Source organism: Heptranchias perlo, chromosome 45 (genome assembly GCF_035084215.1).
Source record: "Heptranchias perlo isolate sHepPer1 chromosome 45, sHepPer1.hap1, whole genome shotgun sequence".
Classification (NCBI taxonomy): Eukaryota; Metazoa; Chordata; class Chondrichthyes; order Hexanchiformes; family Hexanchidae; genus Heptranchias; species Heptranchias perlo.
The window spans coordinates 485,483-510,582 of record NC_090369.1 but is presented as its reverse complement, the minus strand read 5'-3'; the positions used below and the strand labels follow the sequence as shown (position 1 = coordinate 510,582).

At 46.0% G+C, this 25,100-nt stretch overlaps 1 protein-coding gene across 2 annotated transcripts in view; it reads right to left on the bottom strand.

Annotated features, from left to right (window-relative positions):
- Nucleotides 1-24,799, bottom strand: part of l1cama (L1 cell adhesion molecule, paralog a) — a 226,415-nt gene extending 201,616 nt beyond the window's left edge. For both annotated transcript variants that reach the window (XM_067976133.1, XM_067976135.1), the window contains exon 1: nt 24,641-24,799. The gene's annotated coding sequence lies outside the window, so the exon portion shown is untranslated. The remainder of the gene's footprint in view (nt 1-24,640) is intronic.
- Nucleotides 24,800-25,100: the final 301 nt, after the last annotated feature.

The following is a 25,100-nucleotide window of genomic DNA, read 5'->3' as shown; positions in this document are numbered from 1 at the left end:
GAAGACATGTTTCAAAACCAGCAAGTCATGTGCACTGGTGTCCTTTGTTAAGCTGTGATTCTTCCTCTACCTCCCCCCTCCCTCTCCCACAGGCTGCCGACATTGAGCGTTCTACCAATGCGTCAACTAGAAGGTAAAAAATAATCTACATTTTAAAATACTTTCATTTAAATCTGAATATTTTGAAATAGAACTCGATATTTAAAAAAACAGAACACTTTCTGATTTACGGTATTTTCTTATGTAGAATCAAAAGCAGAAAAAAAAGTGTGAAGTAAAACATAATTATTCTGCAATGTAGTGCCGTCAATCCCACTCCTAAATTGAAGGAAGCGGGCACTCACAGAATGAGCTAAATGAGCAGAATGAGTGATGGAAACCCAAACACAAATGAGATTCATTTTTAAAAGGCAGTGAAACACATTTGCCAAGTAATTATAAAAATAACCCTGCAGATACAGCTTGGGATAAATACATCCCTACAAAACAACTGGCTGCACTGGCTTGTTATATTCCTGCTTTTAATGAGGGGGAAGCATTTACAAACTTAAAATATTCAAACGCAGTGAATGGAATTTTATTTTATCCAAAGACCCTTATAGTTATGTTTTCTTGCCCAATCATTTAGCCCAACCTAGAGGTCACAGAACAAAATCATCCAGATCTGTATCAAGTGTTATTTTAAAATAGAAATGGGTTATATTTCTTCTCACCCCATGACACACCAGCACATTGAACTCACGATGACTACCCAGGGTGTGAGCAGTGCAGAACTAAACACTAGGAGCAGTACATTTAGCAACGGTCTAGTGACAATCTGGAATGCGAATAGTCTGATGAACCCCATAACCAACACACATGTGCCAGACTTCACTCCCCTGCTCCCCAAGCAGGAATCTTCTTCTGTAGCCTTTCAATTGAACACCTCCAACATTCACTAGTACCGGATACAAGGGCATTTTTAGTTGCCACTACATTGGTGAGCTACTGATTTCATATGAGCCAATGCTCGAGGGTCAGCAGCCCACTCTATTGGGAAGCAAGGCGTTATAACTGAGCCCGAGCCCTTCCTTACCCAGGACCCATATGCATGCATTTTCCAGCAGGGATCACTGGCTAGCAATCATGAGCAGGAACCCTAGCTAATATTCCCCTTTCTAAACCAGGTCGCTGAGGACAATCGTGGTCCTCTAGTACCCTCACTCTCCCATCAAAGTCAATCCCTCTAATCTCCTCACTCTCTCTTCGAAGACTATCCCTCTAGTCCCCTAACTCTCCCATCAAAGTCAATCCCTCTAATCTCCTCACTCTCTCTTCGAAGACTATCCCTCTAGTACCCTAACTCTCCCATCAAAGCCAATCCCTCTAGTACTCCAACTCTCTTACTGAGGTCCATTACTCTCTTCCAATATGCTACGTAGTTGCATTCTGAATCTCCTTAATGTTTTTGCCTTTCCCATACCACCTAGCAGATTATTCTAAATGTATCATGAGTAAAGAGGCTCTTTCTGAAAAAGGTTTTAAATGTTACATTTATCTCCTCTGCTATTACCCTGCTGGTTTAATTTGAAGTAATATTCTGGGTTTCCTTTATCCATCCCATGTAATATTGTATTTAATTTGATGATGTCCCCTCTTAATAACTATCAGGAAAGGTTGAATAGGCTGGAGCTCTTTTCTCTAGAAGAGAGAAGGCTGGGGGGATGAGATGTCTATAAAGGGGTTTGATAGGGTAGACATAGAGATGATGTTTCCACATGTGGGGGAGTCCAAAACTAGAGGCCATAAATATAAAATAGTCACTAATAAATCCAATAAGGAATTCAGGAGAAATGTCTTTACTCAGAAAGTGGAACTCACTACTACATGGAGTTGTTGAGGCGAATAGCATAGATGCATTTAAGGGGAAGCTAGATAAGTGCGTGAAGGAGAAAGGAATAGAAGGATATGCAGATAGGGTTAGATGAAGTAAGGTGGGAGGAGGCTCGTGTGAAGCAAAAACACCGGCATAGACCAGTTGGGCTGAATGGCCTGTAAGTGTGCTGTAAATTGTATGTAATCTTCTAACTAAATGTAAAGCTTGAGCTTTTCTAATCTTTCCTTATAGTTCATCCCTTTTAATCTTGGGCTCACAGTCTTGATGCTCTCACCTGTACAACAAATCAAACACACAACAATGCCAGGAACTTCTTGGCATTTCAATTGCTTGACGATTTCTCTGCTTTGCAAGGAAGAAACTAATACACATCAATAAAGCAAACGTACTGGCCCAAAGGTATCCAACCAAAACATAAAACCAAACTACCCTTTACCCAGGTTGTAGGTAGAGAGATGGAACCAGTCACAGAATCACTTAACACAGGTCAGGGAGAAGGAAGGTCCACTCAACAAATCTTCAGCTCAGTGCTCAAGGCAGGCGAGCCACAAATCTCCAGATGTTTCTTGTCAAGTCCGCCAACATCTTAAGACGTGAGATAAATGCATACATAGCTGTTTCACGCAATAGCTTCCTATTGTCTTCTCCAGGAATAATGCCTTGCAGACAGCAGAAAGATCCCAGCATTTCAGTGCTGGACACGTCTCCAACGTTACAGATGCAAGACGACACCTGCCAACTCCTTTTTAAGTCATGACACTAAAAAGTTTTACATGTCTACTTCTCTTGCAATCGGTCAATTTATGTTCAATTTCAAATCAGCAAGAATTAGAACATCAATTCAGATGATAACAATGGTTTAATGAGCTTTTCAGCGGTTTGATGCTAGGATACGGGACAGAGAGCAGTGTTTGTGCTTTAAATATGCCCACGGTCCTGTAGAGCCAATACAAAATATACTGGAACACCTTCTAGCCATTGGTAGATACAGCAAAAAAAACAATTTTCAAATTAATTCTCAGTATTGGATGATACACGTACCCATTAAAAGCTTGTGTACGTTCACCCTGTGATGTGTTTATTCTGAATAAAGGTGATCAAGAATTCCAGGAGATAACAATAGTCCGCGAGGTCCAGTACCCAACATCCCACCTACCTTTTGTACGTGGCGATATCAACCTCCTCCAGGAACCTGTCCAGCTCCTTTCTGAATGTTTGCAGTGGATCTGCACCCACTGCACGAGCCAGCAACCTATTCCAAAGGTCAATGACCCTCTGGGGAAAGAAAAAACTTCCTGACATCTTACCTAGTTCTATGTTAATCTAACTTGTATGTAGCGTGTGGGCATGTCCCCTTGTTCCTCATATAATTCAAATAATCTGCCTAGTCCCTTCATCGTTTTAAATACTTCATTTAAGTCTTCCCAAAGTCTACATTTTTCCAGAGTGAAAAGACCCAGTTCTGAGCCTATCATGATAGTTGAGGGGTTTTAAACTAGGTATTAATCTGGTGGTCCTCCCTGAACCTTTTCCAGGACCTCTAAATCTCCCACCATGTGAAGGGACCAGAACTGGACACAGTATTATAGATGGGACCTAACCAAGGTCTTGTACAAGCACACTATTGGATCATCCTAGCTAAACATCCCAATACCCCATTTGCTTTTGCTATAGCCTCTCGACACTGATTGTGGGCCTTTCGAGATTCATGCACTGTAACACCCAGGTCTCGTTCCCTCTTCACAGACTTTAATTCAGAGCCCAGCATGGTATACCAGTGCTTGGAATTAGCCCACCCCACACGCATAATGCTCCATTTATCAACGTTAAATGCCAGTTGCAGGCCTATACCCCCATCGCATCTAGATCAGATCGTAATCTTTTCTTTCCTCTCAGGAGTTCTGACACCAGCACAGATCCTCGTATCATTCGCAAACCTGCGAACAGTACCCCCAACGCCTTCATCCTAACCTTCAATGGGGTACCTCCAATACCACGCCTAACTAGCTATTCTTCATGTGAGAGGCTAGATAATGATTGCCTGCAGGCTTTTTAACATGAAGGGCATCAAAGATGATCCCAAACCTGTTCTTACTCAACATACACATACTTGCACTTTCCAGCAGCAGTTGCTGAATGATCAGGAGCAGCAAGGCTGGATGATTTTTCCCCTCCCTAGCCCGTGGTCAATTATAGTGCTCCATTTTCAGCATTGACCAGACACTGAACCTAGGCATTGTACCAGGGACCTTCAGGTCTGCACGGCATAGTTCAGTTCTGTCCTAACTTCTGGTCATTTTAGTTGCTTAGCATGGTGTCTGGCGGACCACATTTAAACAAAAGTAATGTCACATGTAAATGACTGGAACTCCAAATATACAGCAACATTTAAAAGCAAAGCCACAATAAACATTGTGACCAAACACAAAATAAAGAAACTTGACTGGTATGGATTATATGCAAGTGTGGATTATTCACTAAAGCCGTCAGGAAGACTTGTTAAAAAAAATCTTTGATCAATTGAACAAGCACAACAAACCATTTACACAACACACACCTCTACGTTCTGCATCATAGAATCACTGAGCACAGAAGGAGGCCATTCGGCCCATCATGCCTGTGCCGGCGCCAGCTCTTTGAAAGAGCTATCCAATTAGTCCCACACCCAAAGCCCTGCAAATTTTTCCTTTTCAGGTATTTATCCAATTCCCTTTTGAAAGTTACTATTGAATCTGCTTCCTCCGCCCTTTCAGGCAGTGAATTCCAGATCATAAGAACAGAACACTGTATCAACCTAAAGCATTTGCACAGAATACCAACTGCAAGCTTCACACAGCACTCCAACTACCTGTGGAACCTCCCCCAGCCTGTGCCATGAGCTGGCATTCTGTCTCTTCAAAACACAGAATAAGCCATCACCTGCTAAGCTCAGGACACCAGAGCATGTACCAAACCACAGCGAGGCTCTGGGCTACACCTCTGGCTGCTTCTCCAAGCACCTGAGTTATTTCTACGAGACATCCATCTTCATTGGCGTTGTATTCGACTGTAGATTTGACACCTTAATTGTACGTGGAGATGTACAAACTCTGCCCTTGCTCCATCCTGAAGCTGCAGCTGGAACCAAGACTCACCTCAAACAAATGTGTCTATTTTGCTAGAATATGTCTGCCCACCCGTATCACAAGTGGGCAGCCCGATGCCCTCTTCCACAAGGTATTGCACTCACGCTCCAAGGATTTATTTAATCACCTGCAGGTCTGCTTTATAATTGGAAAAGGACCAATTTACTAGGATTTGCCTATAGGCTCCATATGCACTGAATTGATTGCTCCTGTGTAGACCTGTTCCAGAAAGATTTACATAAAGACTGCAGTTGACAGACCTGGTGGTTCACCTGCAGATCTGTTCCACGAGCAAGGTATCATTTATAAGTGCGAAATTCATGCATTTACCAGGCAGATTAAATCAGCGACATTCACAAAGATTTACACTATAACACCTTTAGAGCCCAAAACAGAGCGCAGCCCAGGCTAGGCAAAGAGTGAACTTGAAGCTCAGACATCTTGTTTTGAATTCACTCCTCTTCCATGTATGAACTCCAATTTCCCTAAAAGGGAACTTTCAGCAGTTCTGAGCCAAGATGCACAGTAACAGAGTCCACCTCCCAGGATTATTTCCAGCTGAACAATCATCACCATTAGCTAATACAGTATATGTCACTGCACACTCCTCTCCCCCTCTCCCCAAAATTAGGACACTTCAATCATCTATAAAACTGAAAAATAATCACGTAGAAATACAATTCATGTTACAGAGTTCCAGAATATTGGACAGCGGTAGCATAAACACTTGCATGATACTGCACAAGAGCCCACACTGCTCAGGGTCGAATCAGACCACGATACAAGCTCACCATTACCACCTGGGATTTTATGTCCCATCACTCTAGCTACGAACCTATCTTGTGATCTTTCTGCTGGTGAATTGAACATAAAACAATTTTATTCATTCTTAAAACAATAGTAGCAATAAATACAAATAAGTGGGATGGGAACATAATCTAGTTTTTTAAAAAAGCCTTTGAACACAATCTGCCCCAGGACCTACAAAAAGCAAAATACCACATTTGCTGAAAATCTGAAACAAAATGCTGAGAGGAAGAGTTTGTAGTTGAAACATCAACTGATGTGCGTTATCTCGACAGATGCTCCCTGACCTGCCGAGTGTCTCCAGCGTTTTTGGTTTCTGTTCCTGCCTCAGGATGGGTTTATTCCATCCTGCTTTGCTTTACAAAGACTGACAGGCACTGTGGAAACATACTGCTTCTCCGTCACATGGTAAACTGGCTGGTTTACTGGGCGTGACGCACCATCGTGGAGGAACTCTGACTGTCAGGAGCCACCACAGGGGACGGACGTCAAACAGCACAGATCGACTCGTTATCCTAACACAGGAAAGGTAAACGGAATTATCCCCAACAGCGTCCACTGTTTAATCATATACGGAAAGGCCGGAGAAAAGCTAGTTTCAGGGAAACAGGAAAAGTGATTTGATGCCACATTAACGGTGTTTGTGCCCAATGGTAAATAAATAAGTAAATAAGGAGAAACTGTTTCCACTGGCAGGAGGGTCGGTAACCAGAAGACACAGATTTAAAGTAATTGGCAAAAAAAAGGAGAGACGAGAAGAAATGTTTTTATGCAGCGAGTTGTTCTGATCTGGAATGCACTGCCTGAAAGGATGGTGGAAGCAGATTTAACAGCAACTTTCAAAAGAGAATCGAATAAATACTTGAAGGGGAAAAATTCTCAGGGTTATGGGGGAAGAGCAGGGGAGTGGGACTAATTCAATAGCTCTTTCAAAGGGCCGGCACAGGCACAATGGGCCGAATGGCCTCCCTCTGGGCTGTGTCATCCTATGATTCTATGGTAGGTTTTCTCTGCGTCTAGGCATTTTGTGGAGTACCTAGAGAAGCAGACTGGTAGCTGGAGGAAATACATGGGATGGAGTGTTTAGTGGTTCTTGGAGAACTCTGGGAGATTGTTCAGAGTGAGTGTCATTCGGAGACCTGGACCATTCCTACAAACCTCAGATCTTTCCTATTAGTGCAGCAGAAAGCAACGTGGTGACTCTCATGCCTGATATCGTTTCCCAAGATACCGACGCACAGTATTTATGGAGACGCATTGTTGAAGTGCCAAGGCCCATGGCACTATCCTAATGGAAGATGGCGCAATAAGTCTTAATTTTAACACGGTGAGGATGCAGGGAGAGCAAAGATATGATGAGGATATCATATTTGGAGTTTAGAAGGAACAAGAGAGGAGAGTTGAGAAGAGCGAGGACCATAGTGTGAAATGAAGGAAAATCAAGAAAATCTATAACTGAAAGAGAGGTTGAAGGCAAAAGAAGGATTACCCAGTAGACGACAAGCTTGGATTCTGTCCAGGAGTGAGAGTTATTAGAAGGGCCCCCTTGATGTATTCTGTCCAGGAGTGAGAGTTATTAGAAGGGTCCCCTTGATGTACTCTGTCCAGGAGTGAGAGTTATTAGAAGGGTCCCCTTGATGTATTCTGTCCAGGAGTGAGAGTTATTAGAAGGGTCCCTTTGATGTACTCTGTCCAGGAGTGAGAGTTATTAGAAGGGTCCCTTTGATGTACTCTGTCCAGGAGTGAGAGTTATTAGAAGGGTCCCTTTGATGTACTCTGTCCAGGAGTGAGAGTTATTAGAGGGGTCCCCTTGATGTACTCTGTCCAGGAGTGAGAGTTATTAGAGGGGTCCCCTTGATGTACTCTGTCCAGGAGTGAGAGTTATTAGAAGGGTCCCTTTGATGTACTCTGTCCAGGAGTGAGAGTTATTAGAAGGGTCCCCTTGATGTACTCTGTCCAGGAGTGAGAGTTATTAGAAGGGTCCCCTTGATGTATTCTGTCCAGGAGTGAGAGTTATTAGAAGGGTCCCCTTGATGTATTCTGTCCAGGAGTGAGAGTTATTAGAAGGGTCCCCTTGATGTATTCTGTCCAGGAGTGAGAGTTATTAGAAGGGTCCCCTTGATGTACTCTGTCCAGGAGTGAGAGTTATTAGAAGGGTCCCCTTGATGTACTCTGTCCAGGAGTGAGAGTTATTAGAAGGGCCTCTCTTGCTGCAGAAGTAGTATTCTACTCGTGCACATCTTTGTGGTTTAAAATTAGTTGCATCAGTGTCTGTTGGAAAGCAGAAAATTAGCTTCTTGGCGACAGCTTTAGCAATAAAGGTGAGGTGTGAGCTCCAACTGGGATCAGAGAAAATAATGATATAAAAGTGAATCCCGCAAATGGAACGTGAGTCTGTACGAGAGAGACAGAGAGAATCTATATTATCGTGTGTACTCAGCAGTGGAGTCCATATTGGATTCAATCCAGTGAAGACTTGGCAGCACATGCAGTCACATTAATTCAAAATGCTCCAGGTTTGGTAGGAGAGAATAAGAAATCATTCAGCTTGGCTGCAGCATATCCAACAGTGCAGGCATTGAGATGGCTGCTTCACAGTGTTGGTCTGGGGTTTACAAGCCAATACTGTCCCCTGCTCGGAATCCACCAGTCACACATATGGTGAGTACCGTCTGTTCGTGGCTCAGTACCAAACTTACATGCCTCACAGAGAATGAGCTACACATCAGTTCACCACTCAGCAGAATTAACATCAAATTTAGGTAAGTGTCTCTCATTTGCCTATCACTGCCACCTACAATATATACAGGTACAGTTGCCCAGAGGTACCAGACTAACGACCCAGAGGTTATCAGTTCAAACCCACCATGGCAAGTTGAGAAGATTGGAATGCTTTGCCATAAGGAGTAGTTGAAGAGACCATTGCACCTTTTAAGGGAAAATTGGATAAGTATTTGAAGCACAGAAAGATGCAAGACGGTGGAGAGAAAGAAGGACAGTTTTGGAAGAGCTGGCACAGGCACTATGGGCCAAATGGCCTTTTTCTGGGCTGTAAACATCTGTGGTTCTATTGGGTTTGTAGTTTTCTCTTTCAGCTGCCCAGCATGGTTCCAATCAGGGGGTTCACCATGTGGAAGAAACCACGGGTTCACAATCATGATCCATCACTATGTGGTACAGCATCCCCAAGAGCGTTGCTCAAGAAGGACATTTTGGGATTGTGGCCTTCAACAGGTTGGTGAGTAACACTGACCTACTTGTCCAATATTCAAAAGGAAGGATACAAAACATTCTGCTAAAATGCACAGATTTACATTTAAAGAAAACTTCAAATTGCAGTTAGAGTTATACCAAAATTCACACAATTATAGACTAATAACATTTCAATGGGGATTCTTGGCTGGAAAAATTTCACATTCCAATTATATTAATATTTTGAAGAAAACTGATTAGTCATAGAATCACTGCATAGAAGGAGGCCATTCAGCCCATCATGCCTGCGCTGGCTCTTTGAAAGAGTTATCCAATTAGTCCCATTCCCCCCTGCTCTTTCCCCATAGCCCTGCAAATTTTTTCCTTTTCAAGTATTTAGCCAATTCCCTTTTGAAATTTATTATTGAATCTGCTTCCACCGCCCTTTCAGGCAGTGAATTCCAGATAAGAACAACTCGCTGCGTAAAAAACATTCTCCTCATCTCCCCCTCTGGTTCTTTTACCAATCACCTTAAATCTGTGTCCTCTGGTTTCCGACCCTCCTGCCACTGGAAACAGTTTCTCCTTATTTACTCTATCAAAACCCTTCATGATTTTGAACACCTCTATTAAATCTCCTCTTATCCGTCTCTGCTCTAAAGGAGAACAATCCCAGCTTCTCTAATCTCCTCTGCAACCCTCTCCAAAGCCTTGATATCCTTCCTAAAGAGTGGTGCCCAGAACTGGCCACTATAGTTCTGATAAATGAATGAAACTCAGGGGCAATCGGGTTTTTCTGGAGGTTCAGGCAGCCATTATAATACTTGGCTATACGAGGAGGGCAGCCTTTTGCACTGCAGGCTCAGGAAGGTGAAGGAGAAAAGAAGGTCACAATTGACAAGGAGGTTAAACACAAGGTCAGAGATAGTAACTGAAAACTGATGTTGTTCGGTGCTGAACAGCGTAATTGAATGTGTCACTCAAGCCATTTACAGAAAATAGCTTGGAATTAACACCGAGAGGAGAGGGAGAAAGAAGCAGGATAACTGAAAGGGAGATAGCTTAAAATGGATTAGAACATTGAGAAATTGAATTTTTTGCTTTCTGGAGAAAGAAACACAAGACATTGAATAATCTGGGATTTAAGTCTGTGCAGATTTATGTAAAGTGACTATAATTCACTCCTCCACAGTGCTGTCTCTTTAGGGATTTAGCCAATCTTTTGCTGGTTTCCCAACACTTTACAGATGAGAGTTGCTTCCCCCCCACCACCACCCCCATCCCGCAATTTTCTCCCCATCTCTCCTGAAGGCACTGAATCTTTGCTGGAGTACAGTTCCACAGGTGCTGGGCACTCTCCAGCACCTCACCCAACGCCATTTCCATCTCTGAGCTTTAGCAGGACATTCAGCTATGAAGAAAATCACAGTCAATTCTAATCCTGCCCTCGACAAATATGGACTTCCAACAAGAATCTGTGGATAGCGATCGGCATCAATCCCTCCTTAAACCAGAGAAAAAGCACAGTAGTCCAGATTCAGCAGAGCAGAGGACGTGAGCAGAGATAGCGGGCTGGAGGAAGATGCAGAAGAATTTATAGAGAACAGCAAGGGTTTTGAAATTAATACATTGGGGATGGGAAGCCAGTCGAGGTTGCTTGAGATGGAGGTGACAGGTGGGCAGGACTCAGTACAAGGTAGGATGCAGGAAGCAGAGCTCGTGATGAGTTCAAAATTGAGTAAGGCAGAACTCAAGAGGCTGGCAAAAAACGCTGGAGAAATCAAGCTTCGAGGTGACGGAAAGGTTGGGAATTTCAGTGATGATGGGAATGAGCTTGGGGGGACAATACGGCAGAGGTTAAAATAGGCAGGCTTGGTGATGGACTGGATGTGGAGTTTGAAGCTCAGCTGAGGGTTGAAACAGGATAGTGAAGTTGTGCAATGTGAGGTTTAGCCTGACGGAGGGGGTTGGAATCAGGGGTCAAGGGGCAGAGTTTCTGGTGAGAACTGAAGCGAATGGGTTCCGTCTCACCGATGTTAAATTGGAGGGGAACTGTTACACCACCTGTCCTGGCCAGCCTCCCATCCTCCACCCTCCGTAAACTTCAGCTCATCCAAAACTCTGCTGTCCGTAACCTAACTCGCACCAAGTCCCGTTCACCCATCACCCCGGTGTTCGCTGACCTACATTGGCTCCCGGTTCGGCAACGCCTCGAATTTTAAATTCTTATCCTGGTGTTCAAATCTCTCCATGGCCCTCGCCCCTCCCTATCTCTGTAACCTCCTCTAGCCCTATAAACCTCCGAAATCTCTGCACTCCTCCAATTCTGGCCTCTTGCACATCCACAATTTTAATCACTCCACCATTGGCGGCCATGCCTTCAGTTACAAAGGCCCTAAGCTCTGGAATTCCTTCCCTAAATCTCTCTCCCTCTCTTGCCTCCTTTAAGACCCACCTTAAAACCTTAAACCAAGCTTTTGGTCACCTGTCCTAATATCTCCTCATAAGGCTCGGAGTCTGATTACGCTCCTGTGAAGGGCCTACGGATGTTTAAAGACGCTATATAAACGCAAGTTGTTGTTATTACCACTTATTTTTGCACTGGGTATTTTGTTCAGCAGAACTGACGTCTGTCACACCCATGTAAATATGAGCGGATACATTCAAATTAGTTGATAATGACAGTAATATATCAAATTTTCCATGATTATCACCTTAGCAATGCTGGATGATAACAACACCAACATTCAAAGGGCATCCAGCTGGTAGGGGAGGTGCAACTCCTGGTAAGATGTCAATTACCAAAACAAAAGCATCATCGATGTTACGTGGGACAATGGTGCGACAGTTCCACGTCACTGGAATCTGCCAATTCAGAGGCAATAAACTTTCTGTAAAAGCAGAGACTCCCTGCCCCTTTTAAGCTACTGCAGGCCTCTTGTTCCTTGGTCAGTAACTATGGTCCATCCTCTCTCGTGGGGAGCTCCCAACTGTAGAAAGGAACATCGCCAGGAGCTCACCTAAAAAGAGACCTCAGTCAGGTTGACCCTTCTAAGCTCAGCGATGGAACAGTTGGGTAGGCACAAAGCCCACCAACAACCTGGCAAGAGGGATATATAGACCTTGCTGTCTAATTTCATAGAATCATAGAGCACAGAAGGAGGCCATTCGGCCCGTCATGCCTGTTTGAAAGAGCTATCCAATTAGTCCCACTCCCCTGCTCTTTCCCCATAGCCCAGCAAATTTCTCCTTTTTAAGTACAGATCCAATTCCCCTTTTGAAAATTACCACTGAATCTGCTTCCGCCGCCCTTTCAGGCAGTGCATTCCAGATCATGACAACTCGCTGCGTTAAAAAAATTCTCATCTCCCCACTGGCTTTTTTGCCAATTATTTTAAATCTGTGTTCTTTTCTAGACGGCCGATTTAACAACCACACTGGTTTAAAAACTAGCCAATACAAACCCAACTACGCTCCTGTATAACTTGAACTCTGCATCATCTTCAACCACCAAGATTATCAAGTGATTGCTCAGTACTGTTGTGTAGTCGCTCCTCCACACACACACACACACACACACACACACACACACACATCCCCAACGCCCATGCTCAGAACCATAACTTGAGACAATGAAATGGTTTTCAATTCACCACAATCAATAATCAATCAAAATTAATCTTTCCTAAGGGGGGGGGGGGGGGGAAGAAGCTGTGAAGGACCCCAAGTTGCCTGGAAACCAACAGCCCACCTTCCACTTAGCTGTCAATCAATGTCCCGTAGTTAATCAGTTTAAATAGCATGAAATTAAAGATCAACAAGTGGACCACATAAAGCACCCAGATCCTGTATGTACCGATAACAGTACTTTCCTGATACTTCTGCTACAAGGAGTTCAAAGATGAAAAAGACATTCTGTAGAGACAAGCACAAATCATATCTGAATCAAATGTTTACAGTTTCAGTGCTGGGCTGCCTCGACAGTTTAGGTGGCTTAAGGCAGTGAGTATGTGAGCCTCAGAGACCAGGAAGATCCCAGTTTCAATCCTCAGCCTATGCTGATCTCATCTTGGGCAGTAGTTGAAGCACGCGAGGGGCTGAATGGCCTTCTCCTGTTTTACGGCACTGTCCTCAGTGCCCCTGGGTTAGGGAAGGGGCAAAAATAAAAACATTTGGTTGGAGTTCAGGCTTGGCTATATTACAACAAAAAGCATACAGACTCAACGGGAAGACCCAGCGGTGTGCAGTTAAGATGTTTGATGACAATCCTGCACTTGAGTTTCCAGATCTCAGTGCTTCCTCACGCTCGACTCTGCCATGGGAGTAATACGTTTTGTCACTGGCTGATTGTGGACTACCAGGTGAAGTCCTCATGGTGGACAAGCACTTCCCTCAAGTAGAGAAGAAGCTCACTGTATTGCTTTGTCCCCCTACAGAAAATCAGCAACCCGGTCAGCTCAACTTGACATTCTCTCCCTCCTGCATCAACACTCAGGAGCTTCTTACCCACCCATCACGGCTCCCACCCCTCCCAGGATCTTACCCTCGGGAAGATGAGGAGTGCGGAAAAAAAAACAACTGAAGCGATGCTGGAAATGCACAGCAGGTCAGTCAGTGCCCGATGGAGGGTCCCACTCGAATGATTAAATTGCCTTTCTCTTTCAGGTACTAACGGGCCTGTCGTATTCCAACCTTTGCTGCTTGTAGATCAGATTGGCAGCATTTGCCGTTTCATCTTCATGTTAAAAATAATACTGGTTGAATCACATCAAAACACCTCCTCTCCAAACCAAAATAAGGATGAAATAAATAACAATGCAGCTAAAATATTCAATTCCTTTGCAGTGTCTGGTTTATCTGCACGTACCTGCACATTAAAGATCAATCACTGCTCTATAATTCAGCGTGACGCAGCCTTTCCATCACAAGTCTTTCACTACAAGCCCGATGCAGTCATTACAAGGCAGTCTCCGCTTCAGCATGCACACCTGATAAGCATGCAACAATATCCTCGGGGAAAGGCCGACAGCTTGCTGAGAAAGGAGCAGCGTAACGTCTGGCCAAAGATTCAAGATGCTGCATATGCAGCAAGTGATCTGAATTAAGCGAATCATATATCAAACATTGCTCTCCACCCTGCTGCATTAATTTAATCAATAAAATGGATGCAGTCATTCCCTTAATGCATGTGACTGTCTGATGTTAGGCCCAGACTATAAAATATCGGTGCATTCATTAAGAGATCCCTGCAGTAACACTCAGCCCGTTCACTGCCTGCCAAGAATAAAGCCAAATTAATGCCAAGAAAAAAAAATCAGCCAATTTACCAAAAGCTCAAAGGAAAAGATTTCCAGAGTTCTCCATTTCCTCCGAGTCTCCAAACAGAAACAGTTTTGAGTCCAATAGTAAAATATGCCCAATCTTACAAGCAAGTTGGGATTGGCTTGGTTTCCTGCTCCCTCTCTCCTGACTCGTGCTAAAGTACAGGCTCCACGAGCGCTGAAAGGGCTGTGTACCTCACCCATTCTTCGGTGAGCATCTCCAGTGTTCTCCAGCCATAGAGAGGGGCGTGACAGTCAAGCCCCAATCCTTCCACTCACGGGCAGGAATACAGCGCAGATGGAGGCCATTCGGCCCATAGTGTCTGCGCCAACTCTTTGTTGAAGAATGCCAAAACTAATCCCACTCTCTCCCCATACCCTGCATCTTCCTCTGCTTCAAATATTTATGTAATTTTTCCTTAAAAGATGCAGTGATCTCAATACTGAAGATTCCAGTGCGCCTCTTTAAAAACAGCATCGTTTCATTTTCTCACCCCATTTTTTGAGTTTGCCACTTGCCCCACTTCCACTCCCAGACCTCTCCCCCAAAAACACTTGTGAGCTAGTAAGTAGGGTGCAGACCATAGCAGGTCAAATCTGCTGGGAGAGCCAGTCACCACATCATCTATTGAGTAGGCGAGGTCATAGTCTGTACTCCAGCACAAAGCATGCCAGCATGTTCTTTATTGCAGCAATATATAACTAGAGCTCACTCCAAGATTACTTTGAATTAAGAAACGTTCCACGGTTCATTAATCTGATTACAGTGCAGTAGTAGAGCGGCATCAATCTTACTGTAAATAGTTTCTATTCAAAAGGGCGGTCACTGCGGGTACTTAGCTACAGAGCACGATGAAGAAAGACAACTTTACATAGAAATTACAACATGGAAGTAAGGCTATTCGGCCCATCCAGTCCATGTTGGTGTTTTATCCTCCACATGAGCAGTATCCTAATGTGATGTGCCTGCCCTGTTCCCTTAACCCTTAAGCCACCTCTCTAACCTATTGGTAAAAGTTGACCTGGTCTCTGCTTCAATCACTAACGTTGAGCGAGAACAGATCTAACCTCCGTGGTTGAACACTCTACAACATTCAGGCTCGAGGCTCACACAAGACGAAGGGGTGTTAGGAGAGCCTAGCAAGAGTCTGCTCCTTCCGGGCAGAGGAGAGAAAATGGGAGGCAGAGCAAGGAGTGAACGGCAAAGAGCTCACACAGCACGTTGTTAGAACAGCACAGTCAGACCCTGAATGAACACAACCAACAAGATTTTAATCTATTCCTGGGAGATGGGCAACATTGGCATGGTAACTAGCTTACTGTAACTCTTCCACTGCTGAGTGACTTTGCATTCCCCCCCCCCTTCACTCAGTAAATATGAAACCCCCCTATTTTCTCCCCCAAAAGGTACTGTATTATTCTGCATATAGGTCACACTTACAGCTTTACTTGGGGGTGTGGCCTATATGCAAGGGTCTATATGTACAACAATACAGTTAAAGAAAAGGGTGAATGCCACCGAACACACTTCTCTCAGGGTATTTCCACCATCTCCTCCCCACTGATCTCCTTGGACTATCGTAGCCAAGACCAGCTGGGACAACCCACACCCAGATTCCTGACAATATCACTGGGTTTGCAAGGGTATCCCAGGAAACCCTGCAATTCAAATACATTCCCTCTCTCACCAGGAGAAAAACTAACCCTCCCTTAACACTGCGCACAACAGTAGGTCTGAGATCGCGGGTGTGAGACTCTCCAACTCTTGCACCTCAATTCTAATTCTCAGTAACTGAGCCATCGGATTTTAGGGTTAAACCCAATAAGTACTTCCCAAGTGAAAAAAACATTCAAGATTAGGATTAGAGGGATAAAACCCCAGACACACCTTAACACTAGCATGTCACACCTGGTCAGTATCGCTCAGGGACCACTTCACCTTTTCTCTGTATCAACACTTCAGTCACCTGTGTGACTCACAGGTATAAGGGGAGGAGGATGCAGTTAATGATACACATCAACACATTTTACCACTACATTCTGTCACAATACTTGTAAGCATTATATTATCCATTTTAAAGTATTTTGTTTGCTCCTTTCAAAATTCTTCTGCTGATTAAATTCTATATTTTCGAATTACACTCAGTTTTATTTCTGACCTGCAAAAGCACAAATTAAACCAAGATCATATCTGCCTGTTCCAGTGCTTCAGGTGGATGTTAAAAGATCTTCCTATTGTACGATAAGAAGAGCGGGGAGTTCTCTCGGTGCCCTGGACAATATTCCTCCCTGAACACAAACAGATTACACAGAACTACGTAGAATTTACAGCACAGGAACAAGCCATTCAGCCCAATAGGTCTGTGTCGGTGTTTATGCTCCACACGAGCCTCCTCCCAACTTATTTCATCTCACCCAATCAGTATATCATAGAATCGTAGAAAGGTTACAGCTCGGAAGGAGGCCATTCGGCCCATCGAGTCCGCGCCGGCTCAATGCAAGAGCAATCCAGCTAGTCCCACTCCCCCGCCCTATCCCCGTCGCCCTGCAAATTTTTTACTTTCAAGTACTTATCCAGTTCCCTTTTGAAGGCCATGATTGAATCTGCCTCCACCACCACCTCGGACAGTGCATTCCAGATCCTAACCACTCGCTGTTTAAGAAAGATTTTCCTCATGTCACCTTTGGTTCTTTTGCCAATCACCTTAAATCTATGCCCACTGGTTCTTGACCCTTCCGCCAATGGGAACAGTTTCTCTCTATCTACTTTGTCTAGACCCTTCATTGTTTTCAAATACCTCGATCAAATCTCCTCGCAACCTTCTCTGTTCCAAGGAGAACAACCCCAGCTTCTCCAGTCTATCCATGTGACTGAAGTCCCTCATCCCTGGAATCATTCTAGTAAATCTCTTCTGCATCCTCTCTATGGTCTTCACATCTTTCCTAAAGTGCGGTGCCCAGAACTGGACACAATGCTCCAGTTGTGGCCGAACCAGTGTTTTATAAAGGTTCATCATGACTTCCTTGCTTTTGTACTCTATGCCTCTATTTATAAAGCCCAGGATCCTGTATGCTTTTTTAACTGCTTTCTCAACCTGCCCTACCACCTTCAACGATTTGTGTACATATACCCCCAGATCTCTCTGTTCCTGTACCCCTTTTAGAGTTGTGCCCTCTAGTTTATTCTGCCTCTCCTCATTTTTCCTACCGAAATGCATCACCTCGCATTTTTCTGCGTTAAATTTCATCTGCCACGTGTCCGCCCATGCCACCAGCCTGTCTATATCCTCTTGAAGTCTATCACTATCCTCATCACTGTTTACTACCCTTCCAAGTTTTGTGTCATCTGCAAATTTTGAAATTGTGCCATGTACACCCAAGTCCAAGTCATTAATATATATAATCAAGAAAAGCAGTGGTCCCACCCCTGGGGAACACCACTGTACACCTCCCTCCAGTCCGAAAAACAACCGTTCACTGTTTCCTGTCACTTACCTAATTCTGTATCCATGCTGCCATTACCCCCTTTAATCCATGGGCCGCAATCTCGATGAGAAGCCTACCATGCAGCACTTTATCAAACGCCTTTTGAAAGTCCATGTACACCACATCCACCGCATTGCCCTCATCTACCCTCGCTGTTACCTCATCAAAAAACTCTATCAGATTAGTTAAACACGATTTGACTTTAACAAATCCGTGGTGGCTTTCCCTGATCAATCCATACTCGTCCAAGTGACTGTTAATTCTGTCCCAGATTATCGTTTCCCCACCACCGAGGTTAAACTGACTGGCCTATAGTTCTTCTATTCTTTTAATATCCTTCTATTCCTTTCTCCCTCATGTGTTTATCCAGCTTCCCCTTGAATGCATCTATGTTATTCGCCTCAACCACTCCCTGTGGGAGCGAGTTCCACATTCTCACCACTCTCTGGGTAAGGAAATTTCTCCTGAATTACCTACTGGATTTATTACTGACTATCTTATATTTATGGCTCTAGTTTTGGACTCTCCCACAAGTGGAAACATCTTCTCTATGTCTACCCTATCAAACCCCAGATTAACTGGTCAGTCATCTCATTGGTGCAGTGTTTGCCCATACAATAACAGTCACTGCAACCTCCAAAAAAAGAGCAATTGATTGTGTGAGATTTTACCACATGAAAAGGCACGAAACAAAAGGATTTCTCCCTTACCTGGATTCACGTATGTGACATGAACAGAAAAAAAACCTAAGAAACGGTCATTCATCCCCACAAGCTCGTTCCCAGTTATCGGTTAAGGTACAGTTTCCACAGTAACAGGATGAAAACGGCAAACAACCACAGGGGAAAACCTCCAACGAAAAGAGAACTGCAAAATTCCTCCCGACTCTGCCAAATGAACTGAAATTTTAACCTCAAGCAGAGAAGCACGTTTCCCCTCCCTGTCAGCACCACCCTTTTAAAATGAAGGTGAGCTGAGCAGACTGCTGCTGCATGTTCCCACTTACCTGTAATGCAGCCCCGTTACCCAGAAAATAAGTGCTACAGAGACAAGCTCACGATCATGTTCGTCACTCCACGTGATCCAGAGGGAGGGTGAACCAGCTGGGCAACTGTTCCAAAATAAAAATTGTGCTTGATAGGATAATGCTTGGGCTCGATACTATTAACCTCAGGGCTAGGGAGGGAAGGCGGAAAATCAATCAGGATTCTTGTTCCAAGCTGGTAAGTGTGCGAGCCGGATCGGGGTCAGCCGAGATGCCGCTACAGTTAAATAGCTTGCAGACACTCAAACTAGGCTCACTGGGGTAGGGTGCTGGAGGGCACCCATTGAACTGCATCCGAGGGCATGTCATGGGCATCTTCAGCAGAGGAGGGTAAAAAAATTGGAGGCAAGGGAAAATCATAACTTTTCTAAAAAGATCAAGGACGTAACATTACAACCTCCTTTACCGTTTTTAAAAATTGAAATAAAGCTTATTGTTCCTTTTCTTTGATGTAATAACCAAACGTCCTTCTCAGTCTAATGACAAAAATTACTTCATGTTCACTCCTGGCAGTACACCAAATAACCAAACCCCAAAACTCACTCCTGTTCATCCTGAACACACTCCATCCTCGTTATGTACACAACGGCAGAGTGTTTTGCGAGCTTGAATGAACTGAAATCTCCTCTATAAGCACAGGGGAAAAGCACAGCATGACAGAAGGAGGAACAACAGAACAAACTGCCTTTAAAGGGAGCCACTGTGAAGAGTCGAGTCCTTAATAAATCAGGGTGTGGTGAGATACAGTATCCAACAGCCACTTGTCACCAAGACACAGAGATGGAATAAAAGCTATCTTCGAAATAAGGTTTCATAAGGACTACCAAATGTAATTTAGCAATTCTTAAAAGCAAATCCCAACCGTGGGAAAATGGAATATAAATCCACAAGTACAAAGTATTCGTTTTTAAAAACTAATTTCATTAATAACCAATAAATCTAACAGACAGCCTGAAATGTTTATTCTAAAAAGGACCTTTACGGATATATATTTTAATTTGTTTTTAAAAAAGTAAGCAAAAACTACACACAATAGGAAAAGAAAACACCAGCAATTAATACCAGGGAAAAAAAAGATTTTAAAATTCACGTTTCAGACGATTGCAAAATGACCCCAGTTCCATTTGTTCTGCAAACATCATCTCCACAATAGCTCTCTAATGCCACGGCATTTACCATTCTTAAGATTTGATTAAAAATTATAAGGAGCCAGTAATCCCCTATGCCCGAGGGAGGCATCTGAATTTATCATGCGCTGTTTAAAGAGTGCTTGCTGCAGTTATTGAAATATCAGGGCGAGGTCTGCAGTTTCTCACCAATGTATTCATTGCTAATCTTAAACCCACCCCAAAAAATCTCCTCCAAGATCATTATTTTGGAGGGAGGGGGGATTGAGTAAAACACAATGATTCTCCCTGATCTCCGCTCATTGTTCTGTCCCTCATTCACAATGTGGCTCTTCTACATTTGGAAATATTCATCTGGGGGTTAAAAAAGGACCAATAAACAGTACCTGGAGCAGACAGGACAGCAAAGTAAAGAGGCTGCGGATTCCGTGCCCTGATCAGTCAGATCTCCCAGCCCCTCCACGACCACCAGCTCCTTGTGATAATTAACTCTTTCCAGATCTGCTCTTTCATATCCTATTGAGATTCGACACACCCACTCACCAGTATCGCACGGACACGATCGCCGATAACGCACGAACACGCTCGCCAGTATCGCACGAACACGATCGCCGATAACACACGGACAGGCTCGCCGGTAACGCACGGACACGCTCGCCGATAACGCACGGACAGGCTCGCCGATAACGCACGGACAGGCTCGCCGGTAACGCACGGACACGATCGCCGATAACGCACGAACACGCTCGCCAGTATCGCACGGACACGCTCGCCAGTATCGCACGGACACGTTCGCCGATAACGCACGGACACGCTCGCCGATAATGCACGGACACGCTGCCAGTATCGCACGGGCACGCTGCCAGTATCGCACGGACACGCTCGCCGATAACGCACGGACACGCTCGCCGATAACGCACGGACACGCTCGCCAGTATCGCACGGACACGCTCGCCGATAACGCACGGACACGATCGCCGATAACGCACGGACACGCTCGCCAGTATCGCACGGACACGCTCGCCAGTATCGCACGGACACGCTCGCCGATAACGCACGGACACGCTCGCCGATAACGCACGGACACGATCGCCGATAACGCACGGACACGATCGCCGATAACGCACGGACACGCTCGCCAGTATCGCACGGACACGCTCGCCGATAACGCACGGACACGCTCGCCAGTATCGCACGGACACGCTCGCCGATAACGCACGGACACACTCGCCGATAACGCACGGACACGCTCGCCGATAACGCACGGACACGCTCGCCAGTATCGCACGGACACGCTCGCCGATAACGCACGGACACACTCGCCGATAACGCACGGACACGCTGCCAGTATCGCACGGACACGCTGCCAGTATCGCACGGACACGCTCGCCGATAACGCACGGACACGCTCGCCGATAACGCACGGACACGATCACCGATAACGCACGGACACGCTGCCAGTATCGCACGAACACGCTCGCCGATAACGCACGGACACGATCGCCGATAACGCACGGACACGCTCGCCAGTATCGCACGGACACGCTCGCCAGTATCGCACGGACACGCTCGAAGATAACGCACGGACACGCTCGCCGATAACACATGGACACGCTCGCCAATAACGTACAGACACGATCACCGATAACGCACGGACACGATCGCCGATAACGCACGGACACGCTCGCCAGTATCGCACGGACACGCTCGCCAGTATCGCACGGACACGCTCGAAGATAACGCACGGGCACGCTCGAAGATAACGCACGGGCACGATCGCCGATAACACATGGACACGCTCGCCAATAACGTACAGACACGATCACCAATAACACACGGGCACGCTCGCCAATAACGTACAGACACGATCACCGATAACACACGGACACGCTCGCCAATAACACACGGACACGCTCGCCAATAACGCACGGACACGATCACCGATAACACACGGGCACAATCACCGATAACACACGGGCACAATCACCGATAACACACGGGCACAATCACCGATAACACACGGGCACAATCACCGATAACACACGGGCACAATCACCGATAAACACATGGACACGCTCGCCAATAACACACGGACACGCTCGCCAATAACACACGGACACGCTCGCCAATAACGTACAGACACGATCACCAATAAACACATGGACACGCTCGCCAATAACACACGGACACGCTCGCCAATAACACACGGACACGCTCGCCAATAACGTACAGACACGATCACCAATAAACACATGGACACGATCACCAATAACACACGGACACGCTCGCCAATAATGTACAGACACGATCACCGATAACACACGGACACGCTCGCCAATAACACACGGGCACGATCACCGATAACGTACAGACACGATCACCGATAACACACGGACACGCTCGCCAATAACACACGGGCACGATCACCGATAACGTACAGACATGATCACCGATAACACACGGACACGCTCGCCAATAATGTACAAACATGATCACCGATAACACACGGACACGCTCGCCAATAATGTACAGACACGATCACCGAAAACACATGGACACGATCACCGATAACACACGGACACGCTCGCCAATAATGTACAGACATGATCACCGATAACACACGGACACGCTCGCCAATAATGTACAGACATGATCACCGATAACACACGGACACGCTCGCCAATAATGTACAGACACGATCACCGAAAACACATGGACACGATCACCGATAACACACGGACACGCTCGCCAATAATGTACAGACACGATCACCGAAAACACACGGACACGATCACCGATAACACACGGACACGCTCGCCAATAATGTACAGACATGATCACCGATAACACAAGGACACGATCACCAATAACACACGGACACGATCACCGATAACGTACAGACACGATCACCGATAACACATGGACACGCTCGCCAATAATGTACAGACACGATCACCGATAACACATGGACACGCTCGCCAATAACACACGGGCACGATCACCGATAACACATGGCCACGCTCGCCGATAACGTACGGGCACGATCACCGATAACACACGGGCACGATCACCGATAACACACGGGCACGATCACCGATAACACACGGGCACGATCACCGATAACGTACAGACACGATCACCGAAGACACACGGACACGATCACCGATAACACACGGACACGCTCGCCGATAACACACGGGCACGCTCGCCAATAACGTACAGACACGATCACCGATAACACATGGACACGCTCGCCAATAACGTACAGACACGATCACCGATAACACATGGACACGCTCGCCAATAACGTACAGACACGCTCGCCGATAACACACGGGCACGCTCGCCAATAACGTACAGACACGATCACCGAAAACACATGGGCACGCTCGCCAATAACGTACAGACACGATCACCGAAAACACATGGACACGCTCGCCAATAACGTACAGACACGCTCGCCGATAACACACGGGCACGGTCACCAATAACGTATAGACACGATCACCGAAAACACATGGACACGATCACCAATAACGTACAGACACGATCACCGAAAACACATGGACACGCTCGCCAATAACGTACAGACACGCTCGCCGATAACACACGGGCACGCTCGCCAATAACGTACAGACACGATCACCGAAAACACATGGACACGCTCGCCAATAACGTACAGACACGATCACCGATAACACACGGGCACGGTCACCAATAACGTATAGACACGATCACCGAAAACACATGGACACGATCACCAATAACGTACAGACATGATCACCAATAACACACGGGCACGATCACCGATAACGTACAGACACGATCACCGATAACACACGGGCACGATCACCGATAACGTACAGACATGATCACCGATAACACACGGGCACGATCACCGATAACACACGGGCACGGTCACCGATAACACACGGGCACGGTCACCGATAACACACGGGCACGGTCACCAATAACGTATAGACACGATCACCAATAACACACGGGCACTATCACCAATAACGTACAGACACGATCACCGATAACACACGGGCACGATCACCGATAACGTACAGACATGATCACCGATAACACACGGGCACGATCACCGATAACACACGGGCACGATCGCCCATAACGTACAGACACAATCGCCGATAACACACGGGCACGCTCGCCGATAACACACGGGCACGCTCGCCGATAACACACGGGCACGCTCGCCGATAACACACGGGCACGCTCGCCGATAACACACGGGCACGCTCGCCGATAACACACGGGCACGTTCACAAACCCACTGGGTTTGGGAATCCGTGTGAGTGACTCAGACCAGGGGCGGGAAGGGAGTCCAATTTGACATTCGACGGTCTGAGAAGGTGGTGTTTAAACATTTGAGGGGTGAGGAAAGGGTGTGTGTGTGTGTATCAGGACACACTCCTTATTCACAATTAAACACAATTTCTACCCAATCCCGAATTGATTTTTTCCTCAGTCCAGATGATTTCCCCCCCCCCCCCTCCTCCTCCTCTTCCATTTTAAAATGTTTTCCTCATTAATTTGATTTTTCCAAATGCACAATTTTCCCTTTTACTTCTGACCTGCCTGCTGTCCCCCCTCGGTGCTGTGCCCCCTGGACATGGGGCAGGTACCAAAGTGCTTACCTGTGCACAGGTGAGTGATGGGGGAGCCTGCTCTGCTCAGCTCAGCTCAGCTCAGCTCGTCTCCCTCTCCCTCTCCCTCCTCCTGGATGAAGTGATACAGACTGCCTGCCTGCCTGCCAGTCTCTCTCTCTCTCTCTCTCTCTCTTCTGTCCTTGTCCTTTTCCCTTCCTCCCTCGTCTCTTTAATCAGTCCCCCTTTGCCTCAGGGAGCGCGCGCGGCGGCGGCGGCGGGGGCGCGCCTCACTCCCCCCCCCACCCACCCCGTGGCGCGCGCACCACTGCCGCAGCACGCCGAGCGCGCGCGCCCGTGCAGGAAATCTCCCGATTCTCCATTCCACCTGATGAAGGTGAAGAGTTTTAAGGGGAGGGAGGGGGGAAAAATTATATGGAATTTTTTTTTTAAAAAATGGATTATATTCCGAGGGATTGAGAGCAGGGCGCGGGCGCGCGCGCGCGTGTGG